Below are 18,387 nucleotides of genomic sequence, written 5' to 3' on the forward strand. Positions count from 1 at the left end.
TTGTGTGTAATGAGTAGAATACCTTTCCTTTAACTAATGAAAAAACTCATAGAATTCAGAAAGCCATTTACCCCACATTACTTGTTTTACAAGATTCTAATTTCTCTTACTATGCAGAATGGAGAAAAGTAATGGGTAGACTAGAACCATTATTTATATATATCTGTTGAAAATTCTATCTTGCTGAGAAGAGTTATATATCTTTCAACTGTTTAAGAAAAAAGGTTGTGACTTCTGCCTTTTGCAAGTAATTATCTTTCTTTCTCACCCAATCACACTTTACTTGTTTCCTATGGATGCATTGGCTGCAGCAATGTTCCTTACAAGCACTTTATGCAGAACCTTCCATAAATCCTTGGTATTGCTATCCTTCACATGAAGACAACGGAGCGCTAAATTATTTAGCTGTAATTTCTTCCATCTGCTAAATTTTAATTCTTGTTTTAGTGACAAGGGGGATGTTGGCATTTCCTTTGGTACACCAGTATTGACTCTTTTTGCTGAATGACTATTCCAATTCTTTTCCTACTGAGGCGAAACATTAGAAAATTGCCATAAGCTTTTTCTTTTATGTTATGAGATGGGAAAGACCTAAAATTGTGCTGTGGGCTTCCTGCCCTGAGTTTTCTCTCCAATTTCTAAGTGATAAAGTGGGATCAAATTTTCAATGTGCAAGGATGTAAATGGAGATTTACACAAAGATGATTGTCATGGGTTAGCAAGCATAGTCCTGGAAGTGATGTTCTATGACCTGACAGAACCTATCAGCTGCCCAGTTTGAATACGGACAATTTTTTAAGCCACTTAAAATTTTGACCGCCTCTGTGGTGAACATTTAAGAATGGACAAAGCCTGGGGGAGCTCTGTCTCGTTTCCAGCTGGGACAGGTGGCTGCAGGGCCCGTACGGGGCCCTCAGGGCCCGGGCCAGGTCCTGCTCAGGCCAGGCCGGGCCACGGCCATCCTGGAGCCGTGCAGCCCTGTTCCACCTGCGGCCCCCCACAGCCCTGCTACGTGCAGACAGCACGGCCCCCCCTCCAGTGCGGCCGAAGATTCAGCTGAAGCTGCACCGCTGCCCAGCAAAGATCATGTGACCAGCAGTGATAAGCGAAATTCCAGCTGCAAGACCCTTTTAGTGCTGTGAAGAGCTGAAAACCTGAGGGAGGAGAAAGAGGAGATGCTTAAAGCTGAAATTCTGTTGTAAAGCTATGGTGGTGATGGATATATCAGAGTACCTGCTGTAATTTCATGAAAGCATAGCGGGTGGAGCGTTCAACTTGTGCATGTGAGCAAAAGCACCTGTGCTGGAATAAGCAAATGCTGAAGCAGCCATAATTTGAATAGAAGTTTGAACAGGGGGAGATGGAAGGATGAGGACTCTTGCTCCAATTGGAAGGAGAACACCTCTGTTCCTAGAGATACTCCCAAGAGATAGTCTTAGAGATGAAGATACTTTTTTCTCCCAGGAAAGGAGGAGGGCCTCTATTCTCAGAGATGGAAATGCTCCGATGGGTGAAGAGAACTTTTGTTTCTGAATGGCTCAACCTTAAAATGGTATCCCAGTAGCTCAAGATTGGACCCTCAAAAGCAGTTGTGGGAAAAGCTGCAAGTCATGGGAAGGGATTCCCACATGATGCTAGCAGAGAACCCACCCGGGCGGCTGGCTCGTTGTGATAATGTCTCCATAGTATGAGCAAGAGAGACTCCTTTCCCTAAGTGAACTGAACAAGGTTGTTATGGAAGTGGTAAACAGACTGAACATCAAGGGTTGTCTTTTTGCATTGTCAGTGGGAGAAGGGAGAAAGGTGGGGGGAGGAGAAGTGTTCTGAAGGTGTGGTATGATTTTATTTTTTTTTCCTTCTTTTAGGTCTATTAATAAACTTCTTTATATTCTTTCAAGTTTGGTGCCTGCTTTGCTTTTCTCCTAATTCTTATCTCACAGAAGGTAAACAGTAATGAGTATTTTGGACCAAACCACTACACTAAATTGATGTTTCTGCCCAGTTACAAACTGAACCCACTACAATGATAAAATTTAAGAATGTGAAAACAAGGTCAGGTGAGCATGTGGAGACAGACGTGGCATTAAACAAGTGTTGGTAGATATGTAAACTCTCAGCAATGGCTACACACAGGGTTTCTCCTGAATTCACAGTTAGGTGGCCGTTTGCTAAATGCAATCTCCAGCTTGCACCAGAGATGGCATCACAATTCAAAGCCAGGAAGTTGCTCATCAAGCTTTAAGAGTAAGAAAGCATATTAAACAGGGAAAATTCACTTTCTGGTTGTCACAGCATGACAGCACCTGTTGTGGAGATTTTTAGAGTACACACATACTCTGATGAGGAGTTGGCAAATAAAATGTTTAGTGTCTTCAAAAATTGATAGGATGACTGAGACTAACCTGGTGGATACCACATTCTAACTGCTGAAACAGCAAACCTGCTCAATTCAGATGGTCACTGCTAACTCACGACTTCTTTTCAGATCCTCAGACTTCCTTTCAGTGGCCTGGAATTCCAGACTCAGTACTGTGGTTTGAAATTTGCATTGCATAAACAGAATACAGAAGCTCAAACACTCATCTTCAGTTACACTTCCAAAATGTCAATATCTGCAGTGATTATGTGAGTAGAGTGTGAAGCTCTGGCACAGTTGCATCTTTTTATGTGGGTTAAATCCCATAATTAGAAGTGCAATAAGCTCCTATCTGAAAATCACCAAAGAATGCAAATCTCTTGATGAAAACTGGGCTTATAAAGATCAACATTTTGTAAGAAACTGCATTAATTTAAGATAATTTATATTTGAATTAAGTTAAAACTTTTAGTAGCCTTACTTTACAGTGTCATTACTTTCTCTTGCTGCCAGTTCAAAGTAAATCTAGCCAGACACTAACAGCTGGATTCTATTCTTTTATCACCAATAATAATAAGATATTGTTTTCTCTGTAGTTCATTAATTGACAAGATGAAAACAGTGTTCATTTAGTTTACAGAAGATAATTGTCTTTGAGAACAAGTCAACTAGGATATGGTAGCCATGTCTTCAAAACACTCCCTTCCACTTAGAAGGAGTAATTTCATAAACTGGCACAGTGGACCTCAGGTCATCTTTATGGAATACACCTGTGGAAGTAATGGTCCAAAATGTTAAACGTCTTAAGTTTAAGCTGCCAAAGATGGGTCTCCACTGAAGTCATGATTGCCAAGGAAACTATTTTTAACCAAATACTTATGAGCAAAAGTGTGTAATTGAATGTTAATTATAAGAACTATAAACAAGGATTCATTACAACTCCATTAAGTTCAGGCTGAAGTGGAACAATCATCATAGATGGCAGCCAAAAAACATACCCAGGTTAATTAATTGGACGGATCTTGGAGGAGCTCTGTATCAAGTACTAAATGAGCACTCTTTTCAGCATGCCTCTTAGAGAAATATCCTTTTTGTCCTGGCTTAAATTTTCTACCAGGCAGTCTTTACAGACTATATGGAAGACTTAAACCTGTCTTTCTATTACATATATATATATGTGTGCATATAGTAAAAATTGATTGAAATATGTAATTTTTTTTCTGACAGATTTCACCAAATGAAGGAGATAAGGAATTTCATCTAAATTATTTTACTTAGCAAATTGGAAAAACGTTGTTGTAAATTGAGAAACTTTTTTAAGACTGAAATTTAGTGAAACTAAGGAAACTAAATGATCAACCACATTATTAATCAATTAACTATGTTTGTATGTGTACAGATGCTCTAGATGTCATTGGTCATGCACAGAACGTAGAATCTTAAAGAGGACAGACAAGTGTATCTGTAGCAGGCTACTGCAGCAAGTCAGTACCTACCACAAGTTAAATCATTAGTGTTGAATCTATCTTAATTATTACTTTAACATTATTGTGAGACCTATATTTTGTCATTCTAGTCTTTAGAAACATATTCTAGTATTTTATATTTCAGTATCTGATATTTAAAAACATTAGTCATCTAGAAATGTTAGTGTTGTCTCCAAACTGTTTTCTGTCTGCTATGCTATTGATGGGTGTAAAAATCAAGACAAAACAAAACAACTCCATAGCTATATTTTAAAATAACATGAAGATAATTATTTTATGAATAAATAAAAAAGTTAATAAATCCTAACTTTAAGAGGCTGAAACTGCTATATAAAATTTCTAGACACTTTTCATGCGCAAATTAAGTAGGCCTGACAATATCGATGCAAGGATTGCTTTCTCCTTATTGAAGTAATTATAGTTTACTTCATTTTGCCCCTTCTATAGTCTACTCATTATGAATCCAATGCTAACTACTGATTTTTGCTTTTTAAACCAACACATCCTGGAACTATGAAAATTTACAGCTGAGAATAATTACACAGATTTATCAATAAAACAGAGTTACTGAAATGCAGTACAGCAGAGTTTGGCCTCACAGAAAAAGACTATGCAAAAGGAACCCCCTTGAATTCTGCTTCAGCAAAGCCCTCAGGTATATATTTTATCATAATTCTGTTCTCAGCTCCCACTAACTTCAAGGAGATGAACATACACTTGACTGCTTTACTGCACAATTATAGGATTCAGGTTCTTGAAACAAACCATGTGTTTGCAGGCCATATGCAACATGAGTTAGGGTTTACCTTAGCATGTCTGACTGCAAATTATGGGAGTTCAGAAGAAACTCAGTGAGCTGATGGCAAGGCAGAAAGTGGTAACTTGGCCAAGTTTTTCAGTGTAAATTGCTCCAACTCATGAGTCCAAGCAATTAAAATACCCGTGTGCTTCTTTGCTTGGACTGAAATTCCCCAGGTAGCTGCAACTGTTCCTACACATGCTGCACAAACTGCCAGTGTCTAAACAGGTTGATAGCAGTCTTGCTTGAGTCTCATTGAATCCAGGAGCTAGGGAAAACAGTGCTGAAGTCTTCCAAAGTCTCCATCAGAAGTCCTTCAAAGGCTTCCAATTATAGTTCACACAATTTCAAGGGGTTTCTTTTTGAGGCTAAAATGCTGTTCACACTGATGCAAAAGGTTTTTTTATCTGCTTCTTTAAAGGAATTAGTGGCAAAACCTGAATCAGAAAGGCTTCTCTGTAATTTCATGCCATCTTTCAGACCTCTTGAGGATGAGCCTTTGGCATCTGATGAGAGAGGTTCAGCTGTTTCAGAGGAACACCTGCTCATGACAAAAATCATAGGTAACTGGAAGCATGTGCAGCATCTTGGGAGCAAGTGGCAGCTCAGGATGGTTCCAGGCCTTTTTTCTTTTTTTTTGAGATAGGTGGCATTACAAGAATAATGTTGTATCAGTTCTGCAAATGTAAATGTGGGTAGCAGTATTTCCTTATCTTTCATAGATATTAGATGGTTCTCTGACACTCTGCAGAAAAAAAATAATAATCTATAAAAATAGACTGCCAGTTTCTAGTCTCATCAAGTGAGTTTTACAGCAATATAGCAAATTAGAAGAAAAGAAGACAAGGCCATTGATACTAACATCTATTGGAAAATTTGTATCTTTGTTATTTACTGATGCTTAGAATAATAAGATCAATAAAGAGAATTTGGACTTCAATATCCAGTCATGTATTTACATAGGCAAAATACAACTTGTGGGCAGTTATATTGTCTTTTCACTACATTGTTTGGCACAAATTTTCTGTGTTTTAAGAACTGGAGACATTAAGAAAAATACTATCACATTAAAATTTCTTATAAAAAGCCTAATCAAATTAAGTATATAAATGAACAATCAAGATCAGGACAATAACTGCATTTGTCATAACTGTTCTACAAAGTTTGCATGTATATGCCACTGTAACTCTATGTTTCCTTCCTTCTTACTTCATCTAACAAGCCATCCTCCAAAACTTCCCTGTTGCTATGTTATCTCATGCTGATTTCTGACATGGCTAGCAAAACTTCAAAGCCTATTTATAGCTATATAGCCACTTGTACTTCCTTGGAATTTTTCTATATTACCAAAGAAAAATTTTAATTTATTTTTTGGGTTTTGACCTATTCATAGAATTGAATTAATCAGATATGGTTATGCTAAGACTTAGATCAATTTTTAAACTGATGGCCTGTTAAAATATATATATAAGGCTAGCTGGTAAGGTATAATCAAAATATTTTCAAGCATTCTCTGAAGAGAAGTTACAATATCTTGTATATCATATTTCCAAAAACAGTGAATATCCTAGAGTCATGAGAAAAATTTAACTGTTTAGTCCAAGAAATTCCTGTCAAGCTATCTTTCTCATTTGTAATGGCCTTTGTTAATCTTTCATGTGATTAATCTTTCCCACACAACATGTGCTTTCAATTTTTATTCCTCACTAGATATAATTACATTATCCTGAGGAAACAGTAAGTTTTCAAATTAAAAGCATGCACAGAATAAAAACATATCCCACATCAAATATTCTCCTAGAGTTCAGAAACCCTAAGAAAGCTAATAAAACTCGATTGCTCCTTGTTCCTGGTCAGCCATGGATAGCTCCTGTAATCTACTCAGTCTGCTGGTTACTTTGCTGACTATAGCCTACTTTCCGTGTCCTTGGTCTCTAGTTCATACAGTTGTATTTGCCTTTTGGCACAGCTTCACAGAGGAACTTAGGAGCTGTGGTTAAGCATACCTGTGGGTTTTTTGCTCTTGGAAGCACATCATTTGTCTTTCAGCTACCCTGAATAGCCTGAGGTAAAAGACACCTCAAAGCAGGATGAAAACTAGTCACCCTGCTGAGGGAGTCAGCAACAAGCTCTGCAGATGGGCTGACACCATCCTGGCTGAAGGCTTTGTGCAGTCACCCTGGCACACCCACCCAGCCTAGTAAGATGTGATTTGTGAAAATCAGGAGATTCTACGTTGTGACAGGTAAACAAACAAGCCTGTGGATTTTCAAGTAGATTTCATATGTTCTTATTACAAAAATTATCATAACCACTGCATGCGTGTCCTCTAGTAGGTAAATTATGAACATACCATCTAACTATGCCTTCTCTCCTTCTCCTAGCAAAATAAGCATTTCTTCTATGAACATCAGAAATGTAGAGGTCAAGGGTTTCCTTATTCTTCCAATTTCCTGGTCAAGTTCTAAGCTCATTATATCTGTAGCTAATGTGTGATATGACAGTGATCACATTCCCTCTCCTTCGGAAGCAGTCATCTAGTTCTGAAATCTGATCTTGTTCCAGATTTCAAAGTCTGCAGTGTTGCAGTACTGAAAACGGTGATAACTCTTGGATATGTGTAGGAACATAAAGGAAACTGGTGGCAGAAGAGGAGAGCCTTAGTTCAATTGCAAAATAGAAACTTGCATCTCCCCTGCCCATCATAATGCCCAGAGTGGAAATCTGTACAGTGTAGGGAATGATTGAGGGGAAAGTTGTGCCAACTGGAATGTTTACCCTCTGTCAGTGGATGCTTTCTGGATTTCTAATGCAGTCATAAGCCCTTAATAGTTTCTAGAAATGTCCACACATAATTTTATTCTTGTTATATAATTAAAACCAGTTGCACACTTAATATTTTCATTTAGATGGCAATGTAATCTTGAGCCAAATGCATCATTGGTGTAGATTCACTTACTTCATTTAATTACAACAAGCCTGAAGCTGGCCTTTTATAATTGTTTCCTGACAAGAGTTTTAGAAGACTAAACTATGAAGCAGTATTTATAAAGATCACTGCAAGTGCAGATTCAAAATTACGGTATTGACTTAAAAGCTAGAGGCCTCTGGTTGAGTAATCAAATCTCTTTGTTCCAAGCATAATTGTTTGAGTCTGACTCACTTTGTTCTATTTAAAGGCTAAGTGAAGAATTGCAATATTGAGGTTACTTCAATAAGCTGGTATCACACTTTCCATTTAGCAAACAGAGAATGATATTACATTACATTTGCAATTTGTAGTGCTAGAAAAGTATTTTGTTAGATATTAAAAGTTATCTTTAATTTCACAACTCAAATCCTCACACAGATTTTTCTTTTCATAAAAATATGTCTTTGTATTATTTCACTCCTTCTCTGCATCTGTGAAGGTAGATAGAAGAGCCATCAACCTTCCCCCAGATGCTGTGAAGGACCAAGTGCAAGCCATGAAGAGCCTTAAAAGCTCCGATATGTTTTGGGGACCAATACTATCATACAATTAGTTAAGCTTAAACCATAGCAAAAAGGATGAAATAAATAAGTCAGGCTACCCAAAAAAACAAGAAAACCATCAGGATATGCACTTACTCCACCTGTTTCCTTGCACAGTTGACTATTAATAAAAATTTTAAAAATAGTACAAGAGCAGAGTGTTAAATACAGTCTTTTGAGATCTCCTTCCGTTAAATCAGAACCCTAAGACCTGGACATCCATCCTTGTCTTCAATCCAGAACAGCCTCTTTTCCATAAAGGAATCAATGGTGTGCGAGACTTATCCTTTCAAACATCTATCCAATGCCAGGGAACTTGTCTTATTGGATATGACTGCAGGGTATCTTCTGGGTAATAGGCAACCATAAACTGTAGTATCTACAGTAGGATCATATTTCTCTAATGCCAAAGAAAAGGAAAATAGAAGAAGGAATAAAAAAATTAAGTACATGCACCTAGTGTGAGAAAGTACTCTCTCTATCAATCCAGAATAAAGGCACCCAGAACACACCAGGTATCTTCTTAGGAATTTGAAGAGCTTTGTAGTAGCACTTAGGGTTAACAATAAAAGTTTTTATAAAGTCATATGTTCAGTTGATGAGACTAAGTACCTGTATTTTATTTACCTTCAAAAATTCTGCTGCCTGTCCCCAGGTTGTGGAGAGCTAGGAATCATCCTGGTTTTACAGAATAAAAATATAATAATGAAACTTTTGATACTATAAAATCTAGCAACAGTATGGAGTTCTACTGATTCAAACTATGCTACTTATCAACATTAACAGGATAATTCCACTGCAGTTTAAGAAGTAAGTAGTGCTTGAAACCTTCATCTTAGACTACTTGTTATTTGAAACCTACATGCATTGATTAAAATTTTAACTAGATAATTCTTTTTTTAAAATAATTCCTCATAACATAAAGATACTGTGATCTGCTGCAAAACATCTTCAAAAACCTTCAGAAAGTACTTTGCAAGATTAACAAATGATACATAAAAAATTTTGGAGAGAGAATTATTCCCTCCTCTTATAACTCACCTCAGAACTCTGGAACTCATCCCTTTCTAAAGGTCTGTAGTTTTGCTGTTGCTGTACATTCACATTAAGTCCTGACTTAGCCCCTGCTGCTAAACCTTATGAGAAGCTACGGACATTTCATTTTAGCCTCTGAAATCAAATATATGGGCTTGCCTTGCTTACTAGTATAAATTAGAAGGTTTTGGGCTAAACAGAATTTAGAATATTGAATTTTAACTCCTCCATATAAGGAAATTAGCAACACAGAAGGCTAATAGTGGTGTATTCAGATCACCACAGTAACACAGCTGTTTCAACCTCAGCTTAGGCAGCCAAATGATCAAAAATGGACACAAAAGCAAACCAAATACATTATTAGAAAAGGAATAAAACAAAACATTGAGCCACAGTACCAAATTTGTTCTATAAGAGCATCTTGTGAAATGCAAGTCTGGTTTTCATCTCAAAAAGATTCTCAGGAGACAATGACCCTTATCAAAGTATCTAATGGCATTAGTATGAGGAATAACCAAGCTTATCAGAGGTATTCATCTTGGAAAACAAAAAACCCTTACCTCTTTGTCTCTGTCCTCTTACATTTATTTCTAGAAAACACCGTTTTGCCACTGCCTGTGATGTGCACTGAACTGCCTGGGTATTTTTCTTTTTCTATATACTTTGCTCATTCTTACAGCACAGCTGATATAACCCCATTTTGTGCTTCTCCTGTCTCCCCAAGTACCGACTGCTTCTCAAGCATGTTCTGACTCTTGCATTCTGTAACTTGCAGCTACTTTGCTGCAGCAGCTGAGGTTTAAGTGAGCAAGTTTAAAGACAGGTCTTACCACACAGCTGAATCACACTGCAGATGATTGGCAGAGTGGAAATTAAGCCGTTTTAGTGCTGAAAATTCCCAGCTTAGTTTGAAGAATAAACATATCTGGCAATAATTTTCTTGTCAAGATTTCCTGAGTGTTATGTCATAGTGCAACAAAGGCAACCCACTGAAGCGCTGCTGACCATTTCTGCATTCAGTGGTTTCTGAGACTGGAGTCTTTGCTGCAATGCTTCTTAGTAGTTGGCCCTCTTTGATGTCCCGAAAACATACCACAAAGCAGTTATTGTGGTTTAACCCTTGTCAGCCACTAAGCCCCAGCGGGCTTGTTCACTGCTCCCCAGTGGGATGGGGGAGACAATCAGAAGGGTAAAAGTGAGAAAACTCTTTCGTTGAGGTAAAGACAGTTTAACATATGAAACAAAAATCATGTGCACAAACAAAGCAAAAAAAGGAATTCATTCATCACTTTCCATGGACATGTGAGTATTCAGGCATCCCCAGGAATCCAAGGCATAGCCCCATACCAGCTACTGTGAAGAAAATTAATTCTATCCCAGAAAAAACCATCACAGAAGTAATAGTGGTCACTCCAGGAGTCATGTGAAGATTGCCCATTTAGACACAATTCGCTCATCACATTTATCTCATGTGCCCAGTATCACCAAGTGGCACCAGTGCCCAGTGTCATCCATTGAGATATAAAGGTACACAAGGCCACAGCATTCTCAAAATGTGTTTAGAATTTCTCCTGTGCAAATAACGACAAAAGCTCAATTAATTAAAAAGAAATAAAAAAGTCTTTACGTCTTAGACTTTGGAGACTTGTCTCTGCAATAAACTGCAAGCAAAGACTACAAAACAGGCTTAGCTGTGACATCAGAATTCCCAACACTTTTTCCTGATACCCACCCCCTGTCATATAGGTTGCAACAGTTTCAGGAATACTGTAGAAAGAATTAAATTGCTTGGGCGGGCTTTGCCTTCTAAATGTAGAATTAAAAGAGTTTCACTGGTTAGGCACCCAAAAAATACTTTGAAATTGCAAACACTCATCAGCTTTCAGCATAAGAAAAGCTTTAAAGGTACAGTAGTCATTTTAATGCTATCTCAAACATCCTTTTCTTGTTCCAGAGGGCACCAGTGGAGGAGGGAGCATTTGCTTTTTTCATTAGTCGATCATACATCTGTGGCAGTTGGAGCGTGGGCCAGCAGTGCTTCCCAGCTGTATAATTGCAGACGCCCTGAGGAGCATTTACCTACTTTCCAGATGTGAGTTCTTTTTTTTTACAGAACAAAACACTTGACCATTCTATCATTAGTCCCCTTTATGCTTTATAACTAAATAAGCCAAACTGTACAGTTGGTGATTTTACAAAAAAAGAAAATAAAAAAAAAAAGAGTAATGAGGTCAAGGAAGTCAGCAGGAAAAGTATAACAATATCAAAATGCAACACAAACCTTTAGGTCAATTATCTAAGGCCTGATCTTGACAATGCTGGGTTCAGTGGCTCTTCCTTCTGGGTAGACAAACACTCGCAGCTGGGTTGCCCTTGTTAAAAGTCATTAAGGATCAAGCTACTATTTTCAGAAAATGTCCTGAATCTAGAAGGTCACTGATCTCAGCATTTCAAGTAATATGGACTTCTCTATGGAATAAAAAGATTTTTGATGTAAAATCTGTCCTACAAATCTCAGTCAGGACCAAGATTATAGCTGTATATTGATGAAAAATCAACATATAGTATCTACACCAGTTTGAGAGAGGTTTCTCTGTGGAGGTTTCCCAAGGATACACACGCAGAGGGTATGGGAAACCTGAAAAAGGTGGTCATTCATGTACTTGTATTGCAGGAGTGCCAACTGTATGCTTGTACTGTTCACCAGACACTATCATAAACCAACATGACATGAGGACAACTGGATGGGGGGAGCAAACTGCTTTGGGACTCTGAGGTAGAAGCCCACCCACCCTCAAACCTCACAGACAGATTATGAGGTTTATGGCACAGAATCCTGTCTCCTATTTCCCCATTGACAAACCAGCCCTCTCTGTCTCCCTGTCTGTCATCACACGTACCACCCCCAGCTGGTCAGGCAGCTGTCTGGCATGCCATACTCCAGAGAGAGAGGTAGAAGATGGGATGCAATGCTAGTGCTGTGGGATACTTCAGCTAGTAGGGCACAGTTCCTTGTTACAGCCTAGCACTTTGGCCTTTGCCCTGCATGTGTTATCTTCAGTCACACACTCTGATATGCCATCACTTTAGGCAGATACTTCAAGGATCTGCAAATACTGTTAGCAATATTCTTCTTCAGAGACTATTCCATATCTTCTTCCATTGCTCTTCGGCACTCCTAGTGAAACTTGACAAGTTGCAGACAGCAGCCGTGAACATTAGATGGTTCATGCATATGCACAGGGAAATGATACTGGAGAATTGGTAACAAATGAGTTGTTTTAGCACTTAATTCAATGCAGTATTTAAGCTGCACTGGAGACCTGACCATTGGAGGGTGACATGATCACAAACAAGGACCTGTAGAACATCAGCTTTCTCTGTAAGTCATCTGAGCAGAAGGATGCAGCCCAGGGTTACAACAAGCAATCACACATGTCTCTCTGCACATGGCCAGACAACTGCTCCACTGCGATTTTCACCTTTTTCTATATATGTGTAATTGTTCCTTTTGGATGGGAAAGTGGAAAAGTACTGATATCTTGCTATATAGCATAGTCAAACGCACATATTTTGCAGTCTGACAGTACAACCACAGAACTGCATAAAGTTTATGCAGGCTTTTTTTTTAGTTTATTTCTTTCTTTCTCAGATGCGAAGATGATGCATAGTAAAAATAAATGAACCAAACACTTGTTTGAATAATTAAACATGTGAAAGTAAAACTAACCCTAAGCACATTTCAAAAAAATGTGAAAAGATTCCTTCAAGGGACAGAAGTTCCAATCCTGCACCTAATCTAAGTTGCACAGTGAGGACATATAAACTACGTCTTTATGATATTATAATTATTTGGCATAAAGATTATCATAGAATTATAGAATAATTTGTGTTGGAACAGAGCTTGAAAGGTCATAGAGGTCAAACTCCCAGGAGTGAGCAGGGACATCTTCAACTCCATCAGGTTGCTCAGAGCCCCATCTGACCTGACCTTGAATGTTTCCAGGGATGGGGCATCCACCACCTCTCTGGGCAACCTGTTCAGTGTTTAAATCTGCTCTCTTTAGTTTAAAGCCCTTACCCCCTATTGCAACAGACCCTGCTAAAAAGGGGCCTGTTTGTCCCCATCTTTCTTATAGGACCCAAAAAAGTACTGAAAGGATGCAATAAGATCACCCCAGAGTCTTCTACAGGCTGAACAACTCCTACTCTTTCAGCCTTTCCTCATAAGAGACATGTTCCATTCCTCTGATAATTTTTGTAGCCCTCTCCTAGACCCATTGTAACAGGTCCATGTTCCTCCTGTGCTGGAACCCCAGAGCTGGATGCAGCACTGCAGGTGGGGCCTCACCAGAGCAGAGCAGAGGGGCAGAATCCCCTCCCTCGCCCTGCTGGCCACGATGCTCTGGATGCAGCCCAGGGCATGTTTGGCCTTTGAGCCGTGAGTGCACATGGCTGGGTCATGTCCTGGCTCTGATCAGCAAGACCCCCAGGTCCTTCTCAGAAGGGCTGCTCTCAACCCTTCATTTGCCAGCCTGTATTGGTACTGGGGGTTGTTGAACCTCATGAGGTTTCCATGGGCCCTCTTCTCAAGCTCGTTCAGGTCCATCTGGATGGCATCCAGTCCCTCAGGTGTGCCAATAATGACATATTTTGAAAAATTTTTATGCCACGGGACAATAATAGAGAGGAGCAAATGCCTGAATTGAGCAGCAATAAGCAGTAAAATTTTTAGGTAAGAGGCTCTAACGTCTCCATGATGAGAAACTGTGACATTCAACAAGAGATTGCTCTCTAGAGAAGATCCATATGCTATCAGCAACTCTTTAGATTGCATATATACTTCATAGTGGATGCTCAGAGAGCTTTGTGGAATGAGAACCAATAAATGGAATCAGTTGTTTGGATTTTTTAAAATTGCTGATATGTTGTTAAAAGTGATACACAGTCTTCAAAGCGTCTGACAATGGAGAAGAAGTACTTACCATTATGCTGGCAATTGCTTTTTGATAAAATCTATGATGGTCTATATGTGTGTCTGGAAAGCATATTAGGCTGACATCAAAGTAATTCTTGCAAGTATTAATGCTAAATATCATAGATACTGCTGAATATCAAGGCCTTATTTTTCACTCTGCTTTTATATGTGCAGAGGAGTAGAAAATCAATCAAAAATGTCAGTCAGATTTTATTCACTCTAATAATTAAATAAAGGCATTGTCCCAGCTCTCTGATACACTATTCATAAGTACACACTGCACTTCTGTTAAGAAAGATAATAAATCTGGTAGATCATTTACATTTGACTAGTATTTCCCAAGGGATAAAGCTCTTGGCAGAGAACAGAAATCAAAATTTCGAACTTACATGAAAAAGTAGCAGTAGAAGAATAAACACAATTTTTTAAAACTACTGGTTGCAAGTACCATGGTAACACTGCACCGTAGTCCTTTCTTAATGAAGAAAATCTAAAAGTCAGTGACAAGGAATAAACTGAAACTGTTTTGACCTAACTTCAAAGTTTTGCACTTGAGGACATATGGCTCATTGCCCTAAGTCTGACGTGAACCTCAATGGGAGTTCTAGGAGTGATTTTACTTCATCATGCGGCCGCATTCCTGCAACAAGTCCACACAGCTAGACAGCCTTAGATGTGTCACTGGCACTCTTCATGGTCATCCACCTGTATAGAAATTGCAGAACCAGGACCTCTACACTTAAAAACCTCTCATTAGATTGCACATATTGTTGGCAATATGTGTTCCCTGCTCAAAAATCATCTGAAAAGGTAACACTATGAATGGGAGAATGTCTCAAGAGACTTTAATATTACCTGAATACCTGATTTACTGAGTCATTTGCAGCTTCAGGATTCTGGGACTTCATCAGCACCGTACATCAGAAATCAGACAGGAAAAATAGTGGGTCTTAGTCTTGCTGAAAACCAGCATCTGTCAAGTAAAAGAGATGGGATGGAGCTTATCTAATTTTTGAAGGGATTACACTCACATAAATCTTTGTATAATGACTCTTATCTACAGCAAACTGCATGACGTATTCCTAGAATATAAAATAAGGAGACTACTTCAAAAGATACATGGTAATTCTGCAGGTAAGAAACATAGATTATGATCTCCATCAAATAAAATGATTCAGGACGACATTTGCAAGATAATTTGAGTGAACAATTTTTAACAAGATGCACTTCCTAATGACTGTTTATTAAAATAAATATAATATATTTAGGAAAAAAAGCGTCATGTTTCTTAAATGTAACAGTAATTTCAAACATTATAAGTAGCCTAAAATCTATTTCATCATGTTGCAATTTTAAAATCACATTTCCCAGGTTTTGGGTTCACTTTGTCTCCAATGTGTCTAAACTCCAAAATATCAGAACAACCTAGTGCCCAGTACTGAAGCTGATGTATCAGGTAGACTGATTTCAGTTGGTGAAATTTCAAGATGTTGTCATGTCTATGCAACTGTGGCATCTTCCATAATTTCATCATAGTCCAGATTTGAGCAAGTTTGGACTAAAGTATTTACTCCAGCCTAGATTTTGCTTTGAATTCATGGTGAGCTCCAAAATAGTCTCTTGAAATAGTTTCTTGAAATTGTTCACAGGCTTTGTACAGAACAGAATAACATTTCTAAAAGCCACTGAGGACCATCCTTAGAATGAAAGAATATGGCAAGAAGATCCTGAAATAGTACAAATTGGAGCCACTAAATCAACAACTAGTGAAGTGCTGAGCTCATTTGCCTGGTACACAATCTACTAAGCCTTAATTCCCCATTCCCTAATAAGAGAGCCATCTTGGGTGTCTTCAAATAGTCAACCCCATTTTTTTCAGGATTTATAAAGACGTATCAAGCCTGCATCATTCTTCTTAGACTGTCAAAACTGGTCATATTTTCCTTTACTGTGAAAAATACAGTAGTTTTAGTGTTTTCATTTTAAACCCGGGCCCACAGCCATTGCCAAGCAGTGACTGAATTAGTGTTTATAAGGGAGGTCACTTTCAAGGTCACTCAGTATAAAGTATCATGCTGTCAGTTTAGAGATGGTCTAAAAGGACCAGATTTCACAAATGTCATCTGGAAATGTAGAATAGCTGATACAGCTCCTCATCCCACTGACAAAAATGAAAATTTGACATTCTAGAAGTCCACTAACTCATTGCAATTCCAGCAATGCTATTACTGTTAATGTTAATAATGTTGTTATTGTTGTTATTTAATATCAGAATTTGGTGCATAATCCTGATAAACCCATTTATGTGACACATCATAAGCTATAAAACAACAACAGTATCCCCATAACTGGGCATGAGATACTGCTCTACTAAGGCAAGTATACACATATTCAGTCAGTTATGATACAAGTAGGGTTGTAAGGCTGTAAAACCATCTCTAAGAATACTTGACTTCCAACTTTTTCTTCATTTTCAATATGTTGCAGCACATAAGGGGATGCAAACCATGCCCACGTGCCCTTCCCCACCACACGCACTTCAGTCAGGTAGCAGTCCCTCTGCATGCGTCTGTAGCTATTGCACAAGAAAGAGCTGCAGCGGTCCCTATTGGTTCTTAATTACCTTTCACACAGCTATGATGCACAAAGCAATAGCAGAATGAGAACATCTCATGAACTGTCAATGTCCCTATAAGACTCAGTAGGGAGTCTTATAGAAAAAAAGGAACGGGAGCAAAATCTGTGATAATTTCTCTATGGTCATATAAAATTCAATATCACCATCAGTAAGAAGTTCACCATTTTAGTCCAGATCTGTGTTTTTATTTCATTCACTGTTCGAATGAAAGAGATTTTCATTGAAATTAAAGACCATAAACACTGCAGTCCTGAGTTTCAGGAATAATCAACTCAAACTTAACTATATTAGTTAAAATTATTATTAATAAAATATCATTTTGCAGGAGAGTGTGCTTTGTTTCTGTGTCAACATATTGCCTAAACACAGCAAATTTTTTCTTTCCGTTTTTTTCAAGTACCAACATTTCCAGCAACATCTTGTTTCCATATAAACCAATCCCCTTCAGTTAAAAAGTAAGATGGTTCTCTTTTGTTCAAACAACATGGACCCTTGGTGGTATCTTTATATTATATTAAATGCATACAGTCAGTTCACTTACAAAATCTCTTCTCCTTTTTCATTTAGATAACTTTAATACAAGTAGGATTCGTGATCAAATTAGAATCTTTTATGTAAGGAACAAGATTTACTTCAGAAGAGTTATACTGAGAAGTCAAAACAACCCCACCTATCTTCTTCCAGAACCTCCTTGTCCCTGGACTTGGCAGATAGCACACGGCATGGGGAAATCTTGCTCTTGCAGACTTCATCTGCATGCACAGAACAATGTATTCACTCCTTTTGACTGCAATTCTGGCAGGGTGTAGACTTTCCTCCATCACTACTTTGTCTTTTGACTTAAGAATGATCTCAGCTGTCTTTTCTCTGTAGGAACCCATAAATTTCACTTAGAAGACTAGGCCAATGGGCACAGCCCAAGCTGTGAGAGACTGAAAAGTTAATGGTTAATGACTCAAACAATCAGCCATTTGCAAAAGCAGCAGGTGTTTTGCTGAGGCCAGGTTTGCACTCCCCAGCTGAAGGGGACGAAGAGAGATTTTGGGTGTGGGGTTTCCACATCTCTGACCTGCAGAAGAGCCGAGGGGCAGAGGGGGGTGAGCACCCACCAGAGGATGGCCACAACAAACCAACAGCTGTTTAGCAGCCATCTGGGTTGTGAGCCAGATAAGTGAAAAGGCCTCTGATAAGAAGCAGATCCTGTGAGGTGGGACAATGCTTTTTAACCTACCAAAGATCTCCTTTCTGATAAGGCCGAGGTGTTAAACTACCCCTCTTTCCCCACCAAGGGAGATATCAAAACATTCACACATAATCCTGAAAGTGTTCCTCCTTTCTGATAAGGCACAATTGGCACAACTACACAGGCATGAGAAACAGCTGTCATGTCTTTGATGGTCATAAACTATCAAAGACTCCTGAAACACCCCGAGACTAATTTCTGGGGCCTTCCACTAAACACTGACCCATTGAACTTACTGTTTCAAGCTCTCTCCCCACGTCTGATGGATCAAGACTGAAACCGTCGACATCTACATTGCAACAATCAAGTTTGTCTCTGGATTCATGGCTGGTAGTATC

The 18,387-nt window shown here is 38.6% G+C and overlaps 2 long non-coding RNA genes across 10 annotated transcripts in view; both read right to left on the reverse strand.

Annotated features, from left to right (window-relative positions):
* LOC116444959 overlaps window positions 1–10,270 on the reverse strand; it is a 131,047-nt gene extending 120,777 nt beyond the window's left edge. For 7 of the 9 annotated variants that reach the window (XR_004240605.1, XR_004240599.1, XR_004240598.1 and 4 more), the window contains exons 1-2: window positions 10,021–10,270; window positions 4,650–8,833 (exon numbers count right to left, since the gene is read on the reverse strand). This is a non-coding gene — a long non-coding RNA (uncharacterized LOC116444959). The remainder of the gene's footprint in view (window positions 1–4,649; window positions 8,834–10,020) is intronic. The other 2 variants (XR_004240596.1, XR_004240604.1) reach the window with 2 other exon arrangements.
* Window positions 10,271–15,028: 4,758 nt separating this feature from the next.
* LOC116444982 overlaps window positions 15,029–18,387 on the reverse strand; it is a 105,876-nt gene continuing 102,517 nt past the window's right edge. Inside the window, exon 3 of the long non-coding RNA XR_004240613.1 lies at window positions 15,029–15,141. This is a non-coding gene — a long non-coding RNA (uncharacterized LOC116444982). The remainder of the gene's footprint in view (window positions 15,142–18,387) is intronic.

This window comes from Corvus moneduloides, chromosome 1 (assembly GCF_009650955.1).
Source record: "Corvus moneduloides isolate bCorMon1 chromosome 1, bCorMon1.pri, whole genome shotgun sequence".
In the NCBI taxonomy this organism is placed as follows: Eukaryota; Metazoa; Chordata; class Aves; order Passeriformes; family Corvidae; genus Corvus; species Corvus moneduloides.